The sequence below is a fragment of the Bemisia tabaci genome, chromosome 7 (assembly GCF_918797505.1).
Source record: "Bemisia tabaci chromosome 7, PGI_BMITA_v3".
Classification (NCBI taxonomy): Eukaryota; Metazoa; Arthropoda; class Insecta; order Hemiptera; family Aleyrodidae; genus Bemisia; species Bemisia tabaci.
In genome coordinates, this window is record NC_092799.1 from 36,498,370 (window position 1) to 36,521,071 (window position 22,702).

At 40.9% G+C, this 22,702-nt stretch overlaps 1 protein-coding gene across 8 annotated transcripts in view; it reads left to right on the forward strand.

Moving 5' to 3' along the window:
• Positions 1 to 22,702, forward strand: part of LOC109032066 (uncharacterized) — a 296,669-nt gene that overhangs the window by 94,665 nt on the left and 179,302 nt on the right. For 4 of the 8 annotated variants that reach the window (XM_072302695.1, XM_072302689.1, XM_072302688.1 and 1 more), the window contains one exon: positions 4,037 to 4,082. The exons of the other annotated variants lie outside the window; for them this stretch is intronic. The gene's annotated coding sequence lies outside the window, so the exon portion shown is untranslated. The remainder of the gene's footprint in view (positions 1 to 4,036; positions 4,083 to 22,702) is intronic. 8 annotated transcript variants of the gene reach the window in all.

Below are 22,702 nucleotides of genomic sequence, written 5' to 3' on the forward strand. Positions count from 1 at the left end.
CCCAAAACATGTGTTCAACACGAGTAAACGCGTCTAATGCACCCCTCCCCCGCTGGCACGTTCACTTGATGGTATTTATTGATGTTTCAATACGAATGAGAAGGAGGCGGCAAAATACAGGCGGCCCATGGGCGGCAAATAGGAAATCCGGCCCTGTCGGTGGTTGATCCTGTGGTTTGGACATAACTACACTTAGAAGAAATGTCCACAGATCAAAAACTTTCAAATTCATGACAATACGAACTGAAAAAACTAGTGATTACCTTAGTGGTTTCACGTATTCCGATGGCTTAGGAACCATAACGTCAATCTGAAAATTGACGATTTTGCAGGACAAAGAAAAAGGTTTTTTTTTTTTTTTTTTTTTTTTTTTTATCATTAGTATATTAACAACAATCTACAGAAATTGTTGACGTTAGACAGGACTCCTCACAAAATTGCCATTTTGGATTTGCGATTTTTTTATTACATAACAGCGCCATATTATAGCGCTCCTAAGCGGTATTCGAAAACACTAAATAAGTCAGTTTGCGTGTTTTAAACTGCTGAATGCAGCAAAGTCTATAACACTGAAAAAAAAAACTCCGGCTGTGGAAGCCACACTTGCGAGCTGTATAGACATACCATCCGCGTACCAGGCTCAGAGGCCGAAAGTTCCGGGCATGGCACCCGGAGCGATACCGAAGCTACGGGTCCAGCACCCGGAACTTTCGGCCTCTGAGCCCGGAATGGACGGTATGTCTATATAGCCTGTCCTTTGTGAACTCATTTCCGCCAAAATTGCCAGTTAGGCGATCTGCTCCTAATCCCTCGATTTGTAAAATTAGGTGTGAAGTGACGGTTAAATCGACGACTTTACCTTAAATGCTCGCAGAATGGCAACGAAAGACTGCGAAAATCGAACGAATTGTGAACCTTTTTCCCGGGTGTTTGTCCTTCATTGTTTTGGCCCGCGATGTGTTTCTCCTCTATCCGAACCCGAGTAGCGAGATGAAGATTGATCACGTCGCTATGTTCTCGTTTTTTACTTCGCGCTGCTCGGCTCGTTAAAGTTCTTTCGAAAGCGACGAGGAGACATTTTCCGCGTCGGACACCGGGAAACTTAGTGCTTACTTTTGATTTTTTGTTTGAGTTGCTTTCGCGAATACCGCGCTTGACGGATAAAAATCCCAGGTTTACCTCCTTCCTCTCTCGTGCAGTCATAACACGACTGTCGCGATACTGTTTCCTCGGTGGCTGTAATATTTTTCGCGCAAAGCTCCGCAGTTACTTTTTAGGGCGCAGCCAGCGTGCGTCCCTCAACTTGCAGTTAGCCGACCCTCCTCTGCTTTCACCTTTCGGTGAAAAGTGATGTTTTCGGTTTTAGCCCCTCTCTCATTTGAAACTCCTCTTTATGAACGCGGCAGTGAGAGATGATTTTTTACTGTAAAAGGAAACGAAGAAATAATAAAATATGGACAATAGTACGACATTTATCAGAATGAGTTTGGAGTGCACGTACGCTGAGAAGTTGATTCAAAGCATTTTAGTTTAATTACCCTAAAAAATATGGCTATCTTGCGTAGACTGTTGGAATTGCCCTCTTTTCGGATGCTGAAGTATATATTTTGATCAATTTGTTGACAAGCAAGTTGTAGTCAAATTTAGAGCCATTATTTTGGGCTTACTCACAAAAGCACATAAACGCATAGGAAAACTGATGGTCCATGCTTTGATCGTGAAATGAGCCAAAAATTGTAGTTTACAATTGTTAGAGATCACGGCAAAATATGTAGGGTAAAAGCAAGCGTTTGCTGTGGTCTCTAAAAGAATTTTATATCAGGCAAAATAGGAATTCTCATACCATCGATAGGATACGATTTCAGGGTTTCCATTTATCTCTTTTCGTGTTCTGAAGCGACAGTTCCTCTAAAAGAGGGATCGCATTAGCATTCAATTTTTTCCCGTATCACTATACCATGTTTAGCCCTAAATATACGATTAGCCCAAGCTTTAATCTGGCGTAAGTTCATTTGCTCAACAATTAAATTTCTCAAGTTTGATCGTTTTCAACCGACTTTCGTATATTTAAATAGTTAAAGGGCGAGAAGACAAGTGGAATTCATCTAACTCGAAATTTTGATTGTTGATCATATTTTAAGGCCCACAAAATACTAACGATCACCTAACACCAGACTCATCAAACTTTCATCGGGCTGAAAGCTCAGGCTGATCGTGTATTTAGAGCTTCTAATTCCTTTCAAACGTAAGTAAATGAACATAGGCTGTATTAATCTGAGTCTCTGATTTGCGGGATACTATTTGAGGGTCTCTGTTTGTCTTTTTTAGTTTCTTTAACAAGGAGCATTTGGCCATTTTTCATTTGGCCTCCGCTGCTCAGGCTGATGGTGTTTTCAGAGTTTCTCATTCTTCACAACACTTAAGTAAACGCACACAGGTTATATAGCAAGGTTCTCCAATTTGCAGGACACTATTTGAGGGTCTCCTTTGTCCCTGTTAGTTTCTTTTACAAGCAGCATTTGGCCATTTCTCCATGCCTTCGCCATGTTTTATACCTTGAAGTTGAAGTAAAAACACTGCAGGTTACCACACACGCAGAGGCTAACCACGGTGTAAACAAAGTTTAAAGTCATGAAAGTGTATAGCGGTCGTTAAGTCAACCGATTTATCGTGCAAACAACTTTAATATGACGTTACGGAGGTCGAGAAGACAAACAAAGCCGGACGCCGTGCAGTTTATCTTCCCATTGCACCTTTTTTGCACTGGGCGCTGCAAAGAAAATCTCTCCGTCGGTGTCGGTGATTAGAATAAGATACGGGCGGTCGCGTCATTCCTGTCCCTCGTCACGCTGAGCAAAGATCCACGATCCTTAGGGGCTTTTCACGAGAATTGCTCTTTCAATCCTGGAAACATTCGAGCGAGGAAGCTTTCGCTGAATTACGCTATAATTTTCACCGGCCAGACCAGTGCCAGAGTTCGCGACCGTCCTTAAGTCAACAAGTCTTGACTCTGAACTTCCGTAGGTAACCCCCCGAGCAGCGATGTTGCCAAACTTGGGTGAATTTTCCGAGTTTCCCTCCCAAGTTCAAGTCAAGTTTGACGGTGAAGCACAAAACGCAGAGTTGCAACCGTGATAAACTCCGGGTAGTTAAGAGCCTTAAACACGCTCCGAGTTTCACTTTCCGTGAAATTTAAGCGCTTTTCCTGTCGCATGGGTCACGAACTCACGACCCCATCGGACTTTATTCCATACTGCAGCTCTGGAGTTCCCGTCATCTCATGACCGTATTTACTTAACTCACGTTCCAACATAGCGAAGCGACGTAAGTTCTTTATTCCTCTCGGTTGTCGTTCGCAGTCAGGTTTTATTAGTTTACACCCACTCGAGCAAAAGAAATGGACTGGAATGGAAAACTGCCCTGTAAAACCGGCGATTTCTTTGCAGAGAGAACTAACTTTTACGATGGTCAAAAACGACCGTTGTCGTCGGGGATAAAATACTAGATCCCTGACTAATGACTCCCTGTAGCGTGGACGTGTCTTTTGAGGCAGAGTAATATAATACACTCGAAAAAAACACATTAGATCTAGAGTCCAGACTCTTGAAAACATTGACAAGAAAAAATACTCATGATTCAATCGGATTTTTGCTTGAATCCAAACGAAATCCGCTTAAATTAAGAGGCTTGGTTCTTGATTTAAGTTAGATGCTGCTTTAATCAAGAGTACTTTTTCTTCTCGATGTTTTTAAGAGTCTGGACTCTAGATCCAATGTGTTTTTTTTTCCAGTGTATCAAAGAAACTCAGCGGGCTGATTGTTGAATTGATAGACAATGCTATAGACGAAGGAAACAAAAGGGATTTGGAGGAATCCTATTCGTGGAAGCGGGTGATTGCAATTGTTCGCATTTTAAATTTTACAAAACGTGCATTTTAACTCATGAAAATAGAATGAGTATTGACTTTATTCCTTAGAATATTAATTGACCCGATTTTGCATTCAATTATATAATTTTTATTCAACTTTTGTTACAGGTGAGATGCTACAGATTCTATACAAGAACTTTCCGAGGCATTTATTGTGAGTAAAAATAAGATCTTTAACTTAATGTCTTATTGGCAAAACATCTACTTTAATGCACAGAAGATAAGATTACCAACGAGATTTGAACCGCAAGGTCTTAATAAGTAATATCTGTACAATTTCTCTCCGTGAAAATTGGACATTCTATGTGTTATTTACTTCTTTTGCTTCAATAAAATAATATTAATTGTATGGGTAAAATTAGGCACTACAATTAAATGCGTGGAGTAGACGATCAGTTTCCGCAAATTTTGAACTCAAATTATAGATATTTTAATTGTTTTGAAAGGATTCCAGAGATTTATTTTGTGAATTCAACTTTTTATAATGGGGTCGAGTGGTAAGCTTCATCTTTGCCAAATTATCTGGCTTTACTGAAAGAGTTTATAAAGTTTATAATTCGCCAAGAGGTCTAGTCATCGCTATTTTTTGGATTTAATACAATCCGACATAACGGAGCATCCCTATAGTGACGTCACCACTAATGGCGCCGTCTATACTGTCGGATCCCTACATATATTTGAAAGTGACTGGAAAAATCTCAAGACCAAAGTGAAAGGCGTTGGCATTCATTAATATGCGCTGAAGGCTTGCGTATTCAATATTCAAAAGGAACTGGAGAGTGAATAATATTGAAGGATTCAGTTCGACGGATTGACACCTGGCAAGGGCTTTCAGTCGGGAAGAAGAAACTTTATAATAATCGTAGAGAAAAAGGATAAGGGTGCGACCTATAGGATTACCAACGCCTTCCGACCCGCTTGAATCCGTAGAACTTCCACGCGCTAGGCCGCGTAAATTCTCAACGAGCGAAAGCAGGCCGCCAGGGAGAAAATATCTCCCGTGAGCAGAGAATTTTTATTTATTCACAAACTGCTAACTTCATTACCAAGAAGAGTAACCGGTTTTATTTGGAATTGCAGCCGAGTAGCCTGCACATTTTAGTAGTCCTTCATGTTTCACCATCTCATCTCACTTTTATCGACGTTTCTCGGACGCAGGAACGTAACTCCAGTGGCGCGGCGTGCTTTGCGATGTATCGAATGATCTGCCATTTGAACCTATGGAAAAGGATCGATAAAAAGGGTGTTCGCAACGAACACCTCAATAATCGATTCTTTACCATAGCCTCAAATAGAGAAATATCGATAATCGATCATTCACGCCACGCCACTGCGTAACTCCATTCCAATGTTGCAAAATTGACTCAAGGAATTCGAAACGTCTCTAAAATGTGCCTGTGTAATTTTCGTCCAAATTCTTTTCCGATTTTCGCATGAGATCAGCGGAAAAATCCGTGAAATTTTCAGGTAGAAATGCTCAAGATTTTCCTCGTAAAAATGAAACGTGCTAGGGGAAATTTGGCAACATCTAAATAAGAGGTCTAGAGAGCAAGGCACCTAAGTGCAATTTTTGCTATTTCGAGGAATAATTTTTTGAAGTTTCTAAATCTTATGGAGCCTTATGGCGGAAAGAAAGCTCAAACTCTGACTTTATGATGCTTAAAAATTGGAATTTGTGAGCCAATTTTTCACAGAATATGCATTAAGCCTGATTTTACCTCAAATCAATAATATCTCATTTTTTTTAGGAACTGCACTTATGCGTCTTGTCCTCCAATCCTCTCAAATGGATTACATTTTGCCACTATCTTTGGATCTTCCATAAAAGCACCTTCCTGCAGAGGGCAGAAACAATGGCTCCTTATTGAAAAATGTGGTCCAATAATGTAGTTATACGTTCTTTCCTCTGCAGAGTAGCGATGTTATGTCGTCGTTCCGGTGTTCTTTCGACAACGTATCAATCCTTTGCCCAAAATCGAGAATGCTGCTAAACAGTCCACCGGTCGATCCTATATTTGACTGACAGGTAGGTGTAATAAAAAGCGTGATTGACGTTATGCATGCGAGGTGAGACGCGTCCACCTGTCTCGAGTTGTTATTCAGGAAGCCTCTTGTGGAGCCTATGTCGGCGGCCCATCGTGACTCGCATCTCAAAAGCGTTAAAATCTGCGCCCCGGGATAAGGGCCCTTGTGAATCTCTTTTGTGGTGCTACGAGACTAATTCAATCCGAGGATGTCTGGCATCGCAAATTGGCAGCAGCGAGAAGAATGGCCGTGTTGAGTGCTCGTCTGGAGGAGGCTGCGGCCTCATAAGTGGGCTGGAAAAAAAATCGGAAGCTCCAACGTGGCAATCTTGCTCGTAAAAAGACGACATCACGTACCGCAGCATCCGTAATTTTTCTGATTCGGTTTCATCCTCGTGGAATGTATACTTCATTTGCTCTTAGATGATTGGAAAAGCATGCTCGAAGCGTTTAGGCGCTCTTGAAGCTCACAATTTTTCAGATTTTTTTCAAGCTCATACTTTATTTTTTTTTTTTTTTTGCACTCGGTAGGCTGCCATGGAAGAAAATCACAGCAAAAATTATATTAAATGATTTTAAAGGTGAATTAAAACAAATAATGATGGATTCATGAAACTTATTGGGTTCTGGTAATTTGGAAGGATGTTTTGAAAGTTAGGAAGATTAAGAGCTTTAAAAATTTTGAAATTTTTGACGGACGCTTCTGCAGGGGATAAAATATTTTCAGGGTTTTCTGGAAAATTAAGTGTTTTAAGTCCCGCAAAATTCTCAGTAGACCCAACCTTTAGATGAGGAGCAATACAAGTTGAAATTTATTAAACCTAGCATAGAACCAATCTCATTGAATTACACGTCCACGCGTCGCCAAATTTCCCTTCAGATTCCATTCTTTACAGGAATTACAAAGCAGCATAGCATGACGCCTTGAAACTTAATTGAAAAGAAGGCCATTGATAAACAGTTTAGCCATGTGCTGTAATCAGTATACTAGAATATTCTGATAAGAAGAGCATTAAGAAACCTAGTTCATCTGTATTCGATATTAAATCCTGAAATTAATGGGAAGGAACGCTTTAGCAGGTATCTATTGCAACTTACAAATAGTGATTTTGCCTACTCCATGAAATGAAGGCACTTCGTTCATAAATGCCAACTATGTTTTCCGCACCTACTCTGTAATCATCGTCCTCTTTTCTCATGATTACAACTTACAACAACAAAAGTTGCCAAGCACAGAACCGAAACAACGTTAATTGTTACGAAAATCTCGCAAGAGATTCTTCCTTCCATTCTTACCCTCTCTCCTCGAGCTTTTTCTTCCGAGCGGCTTCCTTTTCTACGTTCCCATCCGACAGAAATTGCGTCTCCGTTTACCCACTTGAAAGAGCGGCATCGTCTTCATTGAATTTCCTTAACAACCGGGGAGGGGTGGGAGACCAAGGATGCACCGTTTGTTCGCAACGACTTTCCGAGTAAACACGTTGAATGAGCGGTGATACAAAACCGTGTATCTATCCTGTTGGCGCTATTAACATTTCCCGGGGGAAGAGTTGCTCGTCGCGCTATGGGCCGTTGCTTTCAGCAGTCAGCAAGCGAGCTGGATAAATTGCACGGTCGAGCAGGCGATGACTTTCAGTGGCGTGGTATGAATTGCGATATATCGATTGTTACGCCATTGAAACCTATGAAAAAAGATCGATTATCAGGGTGTTCGCAGCGAACACCTTAGTAATCGATTCTTTACCATAGCTTCAAATGGCGAGATATCGATAATCGATTATTCACGCCACGCCACTGATGACTCTCCGCGGAGAGTCGGGGCGCTCCTCCGCCTCAAAGCTAATAAGGGAGGTTTTCTCGTTCAAGTGGGCCTGGAGATCTTCCGCCGTTTAGAAGCGACGCTTACCTCCTGATGTTCGGAAAAATGCACCACTCAACTCATCGGCGTATGAAATTCACTTTTGTTGTGAGAGAGCGGTTCACTTACCCGGATCCCCAGCTGGATTCATGTCGGTGAAGAAGCATAAGGATGCGGTTACTAATAAGATGCCGCAGGTGCAAGCACTAAGGGCCGATCCGTATCTGCACAGTTAAAAATGTCCGTGTTTTAAGTTCCTCTGTCTTACTTTTTTTGTGCCAGATCAACCCCAAGGACTTGGTTGCTCAACACAAGGACTCCCATCTTGATTTATTTTGGTGCGAAGCAGCGTGAGGATGCGGTTACTAATAAGGTACCGCAGGTGCAAGCACCAAGGGCTGATCCGTATCTACATAGTTAAAAATTTCCGTGTTTTGTGTTACTGTTTTGTGCCAGTTCAACCCAAAGGACTTGGTTGCTCAACACAATTTTGTGTTAAATCGACCCAAACTGTGAGTTACTCTGACATTGAGGCATCGGGGCATGATGGAAGTGTCCTGCGGAACTTGTGTATATATGTATTCTTAATATATTGTTTTCCTCTTCATACCCAGAGGTACCTGTTTGCGAAGGTATGCACTGGATACCGCCATGTCATGCAGGTTCGGTCCTGGCAACTGGCGTCTACCTTTTAACCAGACTCTACACGAATTTCACTTAAGCAGATTTCATTCTCTAAAGCCAAAGATTTGGTCCCTTCAAGCCAAAGATTTGGTCCCTTTAAGCAAACTGATTCGGTCCTCTAATCAACGACGTTCGTACGTTTTAATGAGCTCGTCTGGATATTTGAACATCATAGTTGGCTGCATTTCTGGGCCCTAACTTTATTCGCAGAAGCATCGGTGAAGGCCTGATGGATTTTCGGAGTTTCACATCTGTCCATACTCTCGCTATACAGGTACTCTAACCCAGAGGTCACATTTTTCGAAACTAATACCGCCAATGTGATTCAGTTTCAAACCTGGTGACTGGCGCCTACTTTTAACAAGGTTCTAGATTTTCATTACAAAGATTTGGTCCTTTCAAGCCAAAGATTTGGTCCTCAATCCAAAGAGTTCGTCGCTTTAACGAGGTCGCAGATTTTCAACACAAAGATTTGGTCCCTTCAATCCGAAGATTTGGTCGACTTGACACAGGGAAAATTAACATAAACAAATTGACCAACAGCTTATATTCCTACGTGTTTTGCTTCTCATATCAACACGAAATTTTGGTCTTTTTTTCTTACTGTGTGGCTGCCGAACATAGACAGGAAGAAATTACGTGCGTACTTCCTAGATGAGAACGAGAGATGTTTTCCTCATAAAATTATGCCACTCGAAAAACTGATTGCATTATCAGTGCCTAGAATTTTGATGCCTCTTTTTTAAAAAAAGTCTTGAAAGCAGATCGTCCACAAGTTTACCCACACACCAAAGCCAGAGCACATAAGCAGTGAGGCTTGTAAAAAATCGAACTCATGTGAGCCTTTGCTTTCAAAATGATGGACACATTAACATAAAAATTCAAAGGCTGGCGAGTTTCTTCTCGGAAGGGACGTTCTTAATTCACAAACTTCTGAACGCGACGTCCTTACAGAAAGGGGATATCGCATGTCACGTAGTCGTCGTCGCACACTCGCTGAAAGTTCTTCGTAGATAGTCAAAAGGACATTATTTAAATCACTTAAGTGATTATGTCGTAAAATAGCAATATAAAGCTTGTCTTATGATACATCGTTTTAATATTAAAATTAAATTACACTCAAAGTTTCATAAACGTCGTAAATGCGCGGTATAAATGTTTGAAACTCGAAGTTAGCTGCAGAAATGAGGGTGAACGGCGCGCGAATAATCCAGCGGATTTTATAGTCTGCCAGAAATCTCTAGATTCCCAGAATAATGTACGCATTGCCGACTTCAACGAACAGAATCCATTTACATCCAATTTAAAATCTTCATTAAATTCCAACGATCAGATTGTACGAATTTGGCCCCAACATTGGTAAAATTTGACGCTAGTCAAAGAAAACTCGATCGCAGCGGATGAAGAAAAGTGAAAATTGAAGAATTTGCGGGCGTTTGAAGATGTCTAATGAAAATTCTAAGAAATTTTCAAAATTTAGATGACAGTCACCAATTCTGAGAATGTTCCATTGAAGCGTGAGAAAATATTGATTAACTTTATCTTCCTTAAAATTGGTGTAAAATAGGTAAAAATGGTCTCTGTTTAATGGAATTTTGACTAGTTCCAAATAATGTGCCATACATTTTGATCACTTAAGACATTTTTGATAAGCTCTTAGTGAATAAAGTTTGCTAAAAGTTAGTTCGCGGTCGATGTAAATGATAATATTCTTAATTCAAAATAAGCCGTATGTGCAATTGGAGAAATTATATGCAGTTATAGAAACCGTGCGAAACGTTAGTGCAATCTCACCGAGGACCGTTCATAAAATATGAATTGCTCTAGGGAGAAGCCAGGCTCAAGCCTGTGGGGCAGGGATGCCAGAGGAAGGAGGGGGAAGGCGAGTCTAAGGCAACTCTAAATTCGGCCAGCACCGATATTTTGGGAAATTTAAGATGAAAAATCGATTTGAGGTAAAAATTTTTCTTTCAAAATTTACCACGAGACACCGGTTTAAAGGGGAGAGGGGCCCAAACAGAGTGAAACGTACGTTTTTTATAGATACACATTTTTAAGAGCAGTCCGAGACAATGATAACAGTGGAAAAACAAGGGGGAAACGGGAAACAAGGCTGAAATACACAATTAATAAAAACTGAGACGTTCCGACTCAATACTGAGTCATTATCAGTCGGAAATACAATAAAAATGTTAAAAACAAAAAAAAAAAAAAAAACCTGAGCCTTACATGGTGGTGGCTAGGATCTGAGAAAAAGCACGTTTTGATCGGTTTTTTTTTAAAAAATTTTATTGTATTTCCGACTGAAAATGATTCAGTTTTGAGTCGAAACGTCTCTGTTTGTATTAATTGCGTACGTTTTTTAAGGGTACGCACACCTGTGTTACAGGTGCGACCCGGGGAGCGAAAGGGAGATAATAAATAATTCGATTTTCAGCATTACTTAGATTGATAGTTCCCCCAGAGATCACCAGCGACCGAGTAGAAGTGCTAATTTGTCGAACGAGCCTCAAATCGCCGCACTAATGTTATCGCGTTTGACCGATGCGACACGACGCGCCGAGGACTAACAAATCACGACTTCATCCCACGACAGAGGAAGAGGAGGGAGGCGCTAATAGCTGCATCAATGGTCACCAGGGGGTCCCTCGGGAATTGAGACGAGGGGGGCATGTTGCTGGCCAGTTTTGTTATCCGCCACGCGCAATTTTTATTTTTGAGGATGAGGGTATGCGCGGGGGAGGGGAGGGGGGCACCGGAGTTAATTAAGCGTATGATCGTGGCGGGAGGGTCACTGCGGGTTCGCGTCGGGTGGGTCACGGCGATGGCGACTCATGGTGCATCTATTCGTCGTTGTGTCAGAGTTAACGCAGTGTTGTCGAAGTTGGTAATGTTTATCGATCCTGCCCTGGGTTGTCGATAATTTGAACTGGAAGCTCAAGCTTTGTTGTTTTCATTCATGGAGTTAATCATTTTTATCTGCCTAAATTTTTAAGTTTGAATCATACATCACCAGTGTTTGAAACTCACAGGCGCCATCGCGCCAAATGCGCCTAAAAAATGAGGGCTTTACGTCAACGCGGCCCCTAAAAAGTGCACCCTCCCCCCCCCCCCACAAAAAAAAATCCTAATTTTTCTGTTTCGAAAAATTCGAAAGTTACAAGTTTCACCTACTGCACCGTAACTAAAACATCTCGCGTCTAACTTTTCACAAAATGCGCCGTGATACATAGGCAAAAAGTCAATTTAGCCCCCTAAAAAATCTACGATGGCCCCTAAAAATTGAGCTCGATGGGCCGCATGGCTCCTGAAACTCTAAGGTGAGTTTCGAACATTGTACATCACATTCTGTGGCATAGATGTTCTGAAATGTTGGAAAATACTGCAGGAAAGCCACGGTTATGCTAAATTGTTTTCATATCTTGCGGGTAAAATCAATGTCAAATACAAGTTTTATCACCTGTAAGTAGAAAATTATTTTCTTTTCGAACCTGAATTTTTGGCAGGAAATATTCTCATCTAGTAGAGCTTAAAACTACCATTACCTCAATTTTCTTCAAATTTCTGTGTTGTTTCTATTTTGCTTGACTCGATCCAACTGTAACGTCCATTGAATGACGACCCATTAAACCTCCTCCCCTTTTTTACGGACCTTTTTCATCCGTCTCCGACCTGATGCTGTCCTCGTTACTTCAAATGTGCTCTCTGGCGCCAGATGCTTTAATGACACATTTAATTAGGTACCCAGCAGGCAATCAATCCGCTACTTTTTATCATCCTAAACGCCCTCGAGTTAACAAGAGCTGAGACAAAATAAAACGGGAAATGAAGCACAACCGTAATGAGGTGTAAATCCATGAAAAAATACTCTCCATTCTCATTACTTCACATCGTAATCAGTACCTCATGAGGGTCATTTGAGAGAAATTCTGCGCACCCGGTGGAAGGGAGTATAGTTTTAACTTTAACTACCCCCGCTGCCCCAGCTTAATGATTGCATCCAACGTCATTACGTTTCTTTTACTCCCGAAACCGCAAATTAACAGACTGGATGCAGCAAATTTAGTTGTGCAGCACATGCTAAAATGTAGGTACGTTGCAAGTTTGAATTCTCTGCGAGGTCGGTTTTTTAAACGAACGGCGCTTTTTCCATCTACTTTTCAGGGTGATTTTTTTTTTATCTGGTTTGGTGTTGGAGCGGAGTTCGTTCCTACAGCGAGACAAAAAAGGAGCGTTAAATTCCGCATGATGTAAAACGGAATGAATGGAATTTAAGTGGTCAACGTTTTTGAGAACTTTTTCTCCGCCTCTGAAAGTGTGATGGACTCGTGTAAAACTAAACGTATTCATGATTTATTCACCATTTGCATATGACTATGGCGTGGATTTGTAAAAATGTAGTTTAATATTACAATATTGCTGAGGTCGTGAAGTGTGATGTGTCATTTGGAATTGAAAACAAAAATGGAAAAATCTGCTATACGCTTTTCATTCTTTGTCTACAAATTATTGTTCGTATTTTTACCTCCTTTACGGAAAAAACCTCATGCGTATAGTTTTGGTTTGCTCAGAATTATATGCAAAAGCTATAGCATGATGTTTCAGAAATTTTCCAAATATTATTTCCCGATTTCCAACACTATTTTTGGACGTAGTGCAAAAATAAAAAATTGTGAATTATCAGAATGATTAGCGATTACCCTCAACTCCAATGTAAGTTCCATCTACTAAGCAGCATCATAAGCTTATTTCCAAAGAAAAAAGAAATCCTCCTCACTAAATGGAAAGTCGGAGCGCTTTAACGACATAATCGTTCCCATGGTAGCGTTTACGCGAAGAAAAACCATTTTCTTGTCAATGGAAGCGACTGATCACGGTACGCAAACTTTTGAGTAGGACACCGGAAAACAAGTTGTGATTTGTGATTGTAATGAAACTACCATTGCTTTCATCATACACATTATTTGCACCTCATGGTTTTTCTTGTCCATCATAGTTTATTTTTTGGAGGACGGATCTGCCCTCCACATAGGAAAAACGCCATGAAGTCATTCTCGATTTTCAAGTTTTTTATGCCAACATTCTGTTTCACAAGATGAGTAGTTATTATTCACTTTTAGTATTCTCAGAATGTCAATGGTCTATGATTGAAAATTCATATTGAAGTAAAAAAACCCAAAAGTAATCAAAAAGCCTAGTAGTAAAGCATTTGGTTAGAGAAAAAACTTTAAAATTCAGAATGGAATTACGGCTTTCTTGAAGGATGTTCGAAAGAACGTTGTACTAATTCTGTTGAATTGTTCTACCATCTGGCAATGAGAAAGCTCGTTAAACTTGTGTTGGTTAATTACTCTCTTTGGGGGCTCCATCGCCTGAATTTACACAGGTAGCCTCAACTTCTGATTTTATTCGTTGCATGCCCGTATCTATTTACTTTAAGCGTTTATTCCATCCGCCTCCATGATCATGGCGTTTCCCAGTGCAACCTGATGAGATCGCTCTTGTAACGCAATTTTATTTTGTAAAAAAAAATGAGGAGATTCTCTTTTTTTCAGAGGATACTCGATAATCAAGACAGCGTAAAGGCAGTGCCCCCGCGCCCGCCCCCTCCTCGTCTTCCCCATCTCCGGTTTACTGTTCATGGAGTAGAGAAAAAAATTTCACCTGCGCATCGCGATCGAAACCTCAATTTTAATATATCAGCGCAAAAATAATGAACTATACCTGAAATATGAATAAGGAGGATCATAATATGGTGCAGCAACTTTCACCGCAATGCATATTCAATCGTCCATCAAACTAGATTTTTAAAAGTATTTCTCTGCTTAGTTGTACCTAAACGGTAGTATGATTACTAGTAGTGATTCATTACAGCAGTCGGTCTTCAAAATGACGTTGGAAGATCGCGCTGAAGTCCTGAAGTTAAACAACTCGATGTTACAACTTTTCAATGTTTAAAAGAGTGTTCGATTTTTCAAACTATGTGCAGTTGAGTCAGTCGTCATGAAAAGTTGTAGTTGAAAGTAATTTCCAGGGCCGAATTTATTTAGGTTAAAAACCACATTCCAGGTTTTTGTCCACCCGCTTACGTCACTTAAAGCCAACGTCGAGTCTCTGAAACTTTTCGTCTACGGTGACGTAATGCGCAGTACATGAGTGAACAAATTCTTGAAAATAGAGATCTCGATTTTTTGCATTGTTTGATGAATATTGTTTGTCGTCAGTGACCATATTAACAGCCTGAGGTCTGAGGTATCAGCTTAACAAATAGGAACATAAAAAATTTCCTGAAGTACAAGGAGGCATTGGATTCGACAGGTTTATACCGATGTATTCCCATCTGTGGCACCAGAAGAGATTAAGTTATTCTCCGGAACCAAATCCGTGTGATGAATCTCCTCTTTGATAGAGGATCCCTCCGGTGACGACGTTAAGACCAGAACAGTCGCAATCGATGAAATTGACGGTTGGTTGAACGAAGAAAAAAGGTTGCCCGTTAATCCAGGAAAGACATTAGAGCTCCCGTCCAACTATACGATGAAAGAGTTAATGAGAACATGTCGATCCTGAGGGATCCGCGGCTCATTGACTCAAGCACGGCTGTTGTAAAATTTACGAATCGTCAAGGTATTTCGCAAATAGGTTTTAATTTGAAAAACGTATTCTTGCACGATCATACAACGTTGTTATCACCTGTGGCGCAATGGCGGGAATCCCATTTTCACGCAAGACTGGAAGTTCAAATTGAAATTTTCAATTATCCGCAGACATACGAGATAGGATGTCGCAGAATTTGTCGGGGCCAAAGGGAAATCACCTCATCTTTGCCGTTTGCTTTGACACTGTACAAGCATGAAACTCATTTGTACGAATACTTCGAAAATTATGTTTTAAAAAAGGAATAGTGTACCTAATAACAAGACTTAACCGCGGCAAGAGCGTGAACTTTAAAGAAAAAAGAAATAAAAAACCCTGAAATTGTACATGCAGGCACAAAACCCCTTTAACACCACGGAACATTCATCAAGACTAAGTGCCATTGAAAAGTATTCTTATAACATGAGGGATGAGAAAAAATAACACTAAGAAGTGGCCCGAACTGTATGAAACAAGGTGGAGAAACAGTGCTGGGTCTACACCATTTCGCGGAGAAAACAAAGCCAAGAAGTTACAAAAATTAAATTAGAGTTACAAATAAATTTCCTTTCTCAGTTTTCCTTTTAGCGGCTCTGGTGCTTGCACTAGAGCTGCTATTCCGGACGGTCCCAGCTGGGGAGTATCATTGGACCATGTTACATTGGAGAGACCGCGCGTTGGTTAATGGGAATCGGCGCCATTTTCGGCTATGTTCCTTGTCATGACTTTATTTTATTGCATATTGTTTTATTGTTAGCCAATGCTATGTTGTGTAGTGTATTTTTGGAATCATGGTGATACAGTCAATAATTCAAAACTTGTCTGTGCTTTAATCTCGTGATGGAAAAAATGTACTTTACGTTCAAAATTTGAAAATTTGAATTTTAAAGTTTTCGCGGTTAAGGAAGCTCCAACCACTGGGTTGGAGCTTCCTAGTCATATTACTCGATATCAGCTGATAGCAAACAAAGGTTACCAAGGAAACCGTAAACGTCTAATGCCGTCTGCCCACGTAGCAAATGGGAGGCGAAAATGGAAGTCATCAGTGCATCGTTGAGTGTTGACGCCCGATCCCATTTTCAGACATGTTCACACGTTTTGCTTGCAAAGAAAAAAGGCGGCAAATCAATTTTTATTATTGGACCAATGAGTGTTCTCCAATTTGAGTTTGTAAACATCGTGGTTTCTAGGTTAGGTTTTTGGCTGTGTGATAAATGATATTATGCCGTCTTTGATTTTGTTAAAATGACTCGATATATGTTATTTGATAAACGATTGGAGTTTTGATAAAGTAAGTTGATTTGAATTAAAAATTGTGTCCTTAAAAAATGGATGATGAGGTGATTTGGTTAACATGGGCATTTGTGGTACTTGCGGCGTATTGGGAGTTTGTATGGAAACGACGTGGCAGTAGTCCACACTTTTTACAAGAAACTATTTTGTACAAAGTTCTGTACAAATTTTACACTATTTATACAGTAATATAATACAAAAAAATTATGTACTTTATCACAACTCACATAGCTTCAAAACAAGATAGAAAATGATGGATGCTCAGCCCCGACACATCGATGATCGCGAAATTTGCGCGGCCCGCGCAATTTTCACGTTCAACACTCACCGATGCACTGATGACTTCCATTTTCGCCTCCCATTTGCTACGTGGGCAGACGGCACACAACTACCGTGGCCATCGGGGCGATTATTGAAATGACATCGACTCTATGTCGCCGCTTACGACAAGACATATAGCCCTATCTTAACCGTGTAATATATCGCAATTCGATATTCAAAACCATTACCTACAATTTCAGATATAAAAATGCAAATTTTTTGCAGCCTCGCTAAACGACTTATCAACCATGCATTCCAAAGTTTCTTATCACAGGGCTGTGAAAATATACAATCTAATAAATACAAAATAACCAAATATCTAAAAAGACAAAATTTCAGTTACAGTCAGTTTCAGTCTTATTGTTGCACAAACTAGTTATTTGACAAAAAAAGAAGATGATCACTCAATTGAAAGAAATTGGCGCCCAATCACAACGACAAGTTAAAAAAAATACTGTGGGAGAAATTTTTTAGGATGCGGACCTCCAAAGAGCCTTCAAAATTAAAAGTATACAACAAGTGATAGTGCCATGCATTCTGCATATCAAGGGCCAATACACATTTATACACCGGCTACGTAAATCTGCTAAGTTACAAAACATGAATCGACAGTTGTCGGATTGTACATCAGTGACAAAATGTGTCTAGGCCCTCATTCTTGACTACAACTACTGTCGCCAGAGCCGCTCTCCGACGCGAATGCGTTGGAGCTTCCTGCTTGTTTTTTCTCCTTAGCAATTTACCTTTACTTTTATCGAACCTATCAAATAATTTTCTATCGATACTGCTCGGTGAGAAGTATGTTCAATTTTATAGAAAAGAAACTGAAACATTTTCACGATGTCATCTGTGCGCAAAAAAAATTTTCAGCAGTCGAGACATTTTTCAATAAGCCGCTTTCTTTTTTCCGTTAAATTGGGTCCACTTTGCGGTTGCTTTATTACTTGCAACAATGAAGCCACCTAACCTTGATTTGTTGCCTTTTTGATCCTCTTACGCACCTCGCAATTGACCCCCCTCCTCCCTTAAAAACCACCCCGCAATGGAAATAAATTTACGAGCTGCGTGGCGTACTGGGCACATTGATGCACCTTTATCAACTTCACGAAAATGGAAAAATAATATCAGGGATTTATAGAAAAATATGCTCTTAGTTTTACGAGGTACGGTCTAGGGTTCCCCCTGCACTCCCACTCTTTAAGATGGATATTTGCCGATAAATTATATTTTATGTCCATATTTAAGCGCACGATCTCCCTCCGAGTTTCCATGCATATTTTGTTGCGCAATTTTTTCAGAACTCTCATAAATTCCCTCTTGCGATCATCTGTTCCGGACCCCGAGCCTGAGTACGCGTCTGTGTTCAAGTCTGCCTTGCTAAGGAAAAACGCCGTATGAACCATCAGGCGTTGCCAAATTTCCTTTGATAAAATACGAATTTCCTGGTAAATATATATGAATTTTTGTCTTCCAATTTTTTGGGCAATTTTGTTCGTAAATCTACCGAAAGTTCTTGAAAATTTCAAGGAAAAATATTCATAGCTTTCCCCAAAAATAAACGTTTTATCGAAGGGAATTTTGCAACTCTCGAATGTTCATACGGCGTTCTTCCTTAGCACGGCAGAAATCCCAGCAGCTCGGGAACTGTGAAGCTCCACCTTATCTGTAACGCGGTGCAATGAGCTCTATTATTTATCCCTAAATTTTATTTATTCGTTCTGCCTGCGTCCTCTACTCTCCAACAATTGAGATATTTCGCGGTTTACGGCTTACGAAATTTATTACGCATGTTGTCATGAATACCGACAAGTTTCAATGTAATCCCCATCTCGTAGTCTTTGACTTAATGGACGCTTTATCAAACAGGTAAAATATGAATTCATGAAGGTGATTGAAAAAGCGTGACTCAAATTTGTAGGTTAATAATTGTGCACCTTCTTTTGCTTACCCCAACCCTTATCATTGAGGAATTATGAAAAGTGTAAGTTACCTTTTTAGTGTGGTATTTCAGTAATTGCGAGTAGAGGCTGATTCAGCAATCCGGCAACACCCTATTCCCTCCATTTAAACCTATGTTAAATAATCGATTCTTGCCGGAGCACCCGGCCCTTCCAAGAATCGATGCATTTCCATAGGTTTAAATGGAGAAAAAACGACGTTATTCGCTGGATCCGCCAGTGAATGTGAGGAATGAATAAAACAACTCCCCTTTCATGAATTCATTGAACAGTTTTACGGCGTAACTAATTTTATTCTACATCAATTAAAGAATAATTTAATTTGCTGATAATTGAAAGACGGTAACGTTTTTCTGGCGCCTTTGAAGAGGCTGGATAATTAATTGAAGACCGACAAATTGCAGCTTCTGTTACGCTTACAAGCTTTGTCATAATTATAGTCGAGTATCGTCAGAGCATGACTAAAACAGGGCGGTTATCAAATTCGACAAGAATTTGAAATGAGGCATACCTGCCCTGGTAAAAATTGGCGATAGGAGCTGCGTTTCAAAATACCATAGGAGTTCTTATAGCCGACTGAAAAAGGCGATAGAAAATTATATAGTTGGCTGTAGAAAGTGGAAAAAATCATACGGCCGGGCTACACGAAGCGATAAAAAATTATACAGCCGAGCTATAGTTCCTATCGCCGGGCTTTACACTTTATCGCCTGGCTGTTGCTTTTTCGCCATCGGCTATAAAAGGCTACAAGAAATTGTGTAGAAAGTGTGCTTTGTAAATCCTTAAGTTTGTACGGAATCACCTTAATATTTACAAAACGCACATTATTTTTTTTCATCAATTAAAATGAGAATAATCCATACAGAGTGTGCAAACATTTCAAAGTCATGAGTTGAACAACGCTGACTCCACGAGATTAAATATTAGAGCCGAACACAAAGCGGAGCGGCGCGACGGCGCACTGGCGCCTACAAACCTAACAGGGATACTTCACGCATTGCGCAATGCGTGAAGTATCCCTGTTAGGTTTGTAGGCGCCAATGCGCGTTTCGCGCTGGCTGCCCGCTCGCCTCGCCGCGCCGCGCCGCAGCGCACCACGGCGCTTAAAGCAACTATTTCACACCAGAGGTATTGCACAGTATCATACAAAATTGAAGGCGCTCCAACATATAAGGAATGGCAGGCATCCTTCAAAAGTACGGAGCTTTCCTCGCAAAATAAATCAAGATACTACGGCCCAAAAAGAGAGTAGTAGTCCAAAAACTCACTAAGTCCTAGCATCCGTAGTTAGTAACGTTTAGCATACACTTTATTGCCAGGCTGTTGCTTAATCGCCATCGGCTGTAAAAGGCTATAAGAAATTGTGTTGCCGGCTATAGAAGCTATCGGAAATCTTACAGCCGGCTGTAGGTCTATGGTATTTTGGAACACAGATTCTGCCGCCAATTTTTACCAGGGTGAGTACATTCTTTAAATCTTTGGCGTCAAATTCCTCGAATATTATCGCATATTACGGAGTTGTTAACAGTTTTACTAGTATACAGCACCCGGAACTCCACAAGACTGCATAAGACTCCACATTTCTGGGGGGTACGAATGTTGCCGAAAAATTTTGCCTTGGTATGTGGAGGGAAAAATGTTGGTTCATATTTAACACAGACTTTCTTTGGTTGAAATAGCTGAAGTTCGAGGTCATAGAAATCGAACTTCGACCTATAGATGACCTATTAGATGACCTATATAACTGAAAAATCAGGTCATCTGAAATGAAAAACTATGGTGTTTTACTGACAGCAACTTTTTACGTTCAATATTACCCGAGATTTCGCGCTTTAAAATTGTTGGTTTATGACATCATCCACCGTGTTAGTGACACCGTTGGTTTCTTCCACCTTGCTTTTTTCAGTCAGAGAGACACACATTCGCACTGTTACTCAACGTGAAACTTGTAGGAAAGCAAGGTGGGAGAAACCAAAGGTGTTCTACCTCAGTGGATGACGTCATAAACCGAATTGTTCAAAGCACGATATCTCGGTTAATATTGAACGCAGAAAGTTGCTGTCTGGACAGTATTATTTTAGTTTCGTATTATTTTTATCTGATCGACCAGAATCAAGCATCAGAAGACTATTCTATGACCAGCGCAACGGATCCATTTATAGTTTTATTTGGACGTATTTCTGTTCAAAGGAACTAAGCGCCAAATTGAGTTTCTTTTGAGGATTTTAGAATCCCAGATAGCGCGTTCTGTCAAACGGAACTATAAGCTCCATGGAAAAGCATTGCGAGTTTAGGACGGAACGAGCATCGCGTTCCGCAACACCCGCCAATCCAAGCCCCCCTCTCCCTTCCTTCCCCGATGGCGCCTATAAGTAAGCCTTATAGTTCCGTCTGATAGAAATGCGTCCATTTCATTTTTGTTATTTTCGGACGTTTTTCATTTTTGATAATGTATTATTCAACAGTCATTTCAATGAGTTCATGTCACGAAGACGGTGATTCTGACTGAAAAATTCCGGCAACGCGGCTGAAATTCCGCAGTCCCTGCAGAATTGTGTGCGGTGCGGCAGCGGTCGTTGGGCCTGCCCGGGAATAACTTAAGCGTAATGTCTAGGGCGTGGGTGTTCATTTCGCGACCCAACTGCGGAATCAGAGCCTTATTGGGCGCTTCTGGGTACCAGATGCGCCCTTTCCAACCGTTCGACTCCCCCGATGTAACATGTACTATACTACATGCCCTTTTGCCTTATGGGTAATGACGCCATTCTGGTACACCCGGGAAAATTGGATTTTTTTCTGCATCTGGTATTCGTAAAAGTTTTCGTGAAATGTTTTGCTTTTAAGCATAACAATCTCGCACGGACGTATTACCTGGTTAAAGTATTTTAGGGCCTCCTTATGCTTTAAATACTTATATCCGAGGCAGTACTTTCAGATCGATTTGAAAATATTACGAACAGTCACGTGATCTCTTCATTTTAGTGACGTATTACTGTGCTACTTTGTGATTGGTTCATTTTCTTGGCGCAGCATCGACACGTCAGCTGTTTGCGGCATTGAGCGGAAGGTTTAAGGTTATGTCATGGACCAAGAGAATGAATAAGGACCCCCAACTCCAGTTAGCGGAGACATTAGCGCTGCCTATATTTTCATCCATGGCCGATGTCACCGCCGCCGGCCGGCCGGTCCCTCTCTTCCCCGCGACCCGCGCTTCCCCGCCCCACTGCTGAACTCCTCTTCACGCGGCTGGGCCCCGCTCCCCCGCGACCTGCGCGCCCTACCTCGCGGCGTCGCGACGCCGCTGTCCGCTAGATCGCGTTGACACACCAGCTTTAGAGGTTCCGCCGCTCTTTCCCGTCGTCTGATTTACAGTGCATCCTTTATGTTTCCATTCACCACCAATTCAAATTCATCACCAAGTGCTTGTAGAAAGCTTCAGATCTTCGCGGTCGATCTGAAGTTTTGAAGGGTTTTGCGGTTAAAGAATCCCACTTTAAATTCCATCTTCGTCCAAGGTAGATTTACACAGGTATGGACAGAACTAAACAACTGGCCTCTGATTGGCTCCCCAGCGGCCCCTTAACGTCAGCCATTTTGGATGTTTTGATTATTTTGATTTATTATGTTCGGTTTATCGTTTGTCAAAATTTTGTGGGATTTTTTGCACAATTTTGGTTATGCGATATTAATTTTAGCGTTTAAACGCACAAACGTTTGAATGTTAATTTGATTGTAATTTAATTAAAAAACGGGCCCCTTAACCTACGTCACGAGGTCATGTGACACGTACTGAGGCTCATGGGAAATTTTCAACTTTTCCATACCTGTGTAAATCTACCTTGATCTTCGTCAGTCTTCGGATATATAAGTTGGTAGTAATATGCTTTGTCAAAGAAGCGCCCTCCAACGCTTGGGCGTTGGAACTGCTTGTTATATTTCGCTTAGTGTACCGAGCGTAACTCTCCCGGATCCTCCCGATCACCTCTCGCCCGGATCGGCC